This window comes from Gavialis gangeticus, unplaced genomic scaffold (assembly GCF_001723915.1).
Source record: "Gavialis gangeticus isolate Ggan-Ray unplaced genomic scaffold, GavGan_comp1, whole genome shotgun sequence".
Lineage (NCBI taxonomy): Eukaryota > Metazoa > Chordata > Crocodylia > Gavialidae > Gavialis > Gavialis gangeticus.
The window spans coordinates 171,108,403-171,109,416 of NW_017729022.1; the positions used below are offsets into that span (position 1 = coordinate 171,108,403).

Below are 1,014 nucleotides of genomic sequence, written 5' to 3' on the forward strand. Positions count from 1 at the left end.
GGCCTCCACTCGCCCCGCGCCTTCTCCGCCAGCGGGCCGCGGGGCGGAGACAGCCCGCGGAGGAGCCGGGCCGCAGCCGGGGGAGCGGGGAGCTCAGGCACCCCGGGTCTGGGCCCTTTCTGCGGCTGCGGCGGCTGCTGCTGCTTAGAGGAGCCGACGGAAACAGTCGAGCGGTGGCTCCATAGCTCAGTGGTTAGAGCACTGGTCTTGTAAACCAGGGGTCGCGAGTTCGATCCTCGCTGGGGCCTCCGCCGTTTTGGCGCCGGAGTCATTTTGATGCTAAGCGCCTGCTGGGACCAGCCCCGAATCCCAGCCGTGCCGCTCGCCCCCCCCCGCAGGCAGCACCTCGCTACAGGCCTCCCCGCGGCCGCCGCCACGTCCCGCTGAGCCTACCAGGGGTTGGAATCCCGGCCCGCCCCACGCCCCAGCGCTGGCTCCACTGTGACGTCCTCAGCCTCCGTTGTGACGTCTTGAGGCTTCTGTCCAGCCTAAAAGCCACCGCGGGAGCCGCCCAGCTGCTTTGCGCCCCCTGCCGGGCGGGCAGCACACCCTGGTGCCCCGCAGCCCCCCCATCCCCGGCCTCCCCTCGTGCTTGTCGCCCCGCCCGAGACCCAGCCCGGCTGCGCTGAGTCTGGCTGAGCTGCGTGCCACGGGGCAGCTCCGGCTGGATGAGCCTGAAGTCGGTCCCTCATTCCCAGTCTCTTGATTTGTTTTTCCCTCAAAGGTGGTCTTTGCACAAGTAAAAGCGATTAGTGATGGGTCAGGCTGCTAAAGAGTTACACTGTCATCCAAAATGTATAGTTGCTGATAAGCATGTGAAATAATATCACCTATCAGGTACCTGGAATAAAGAGCTGGGACTATGGGGCAGCATGACCTCCCTCCTTTGCCTCCCACAGGCCCTCTGGTGAACACAGCCTACCCAGAGCTCCCCCTCGCCTTGCTGGTGGTGCTGGAGTAAGTCTCCGAGCCCTTCTGTCATCCTGTGGCCTTGCCTCCCCCTTTTAAATTTGG

At 64.7% G+C, this 1,014-nt stretch overlaps 1 non-coding gene across 1 annotated transcript; it reads left to right on the plus strand.

The window, feature by feature from the left end:
• Nucleotides 1-175: 175 nt before the first annotated feature.
• On the plus strand, nucleotides 176-248 carry TRNAT-UGU. Its single transcript has one exon. It is a non-coding gene; the product is annotated as a tRNA-Thr (tRNA).
• Nucleotides 249-1,014: the final 766 nt, after the last annotated feature.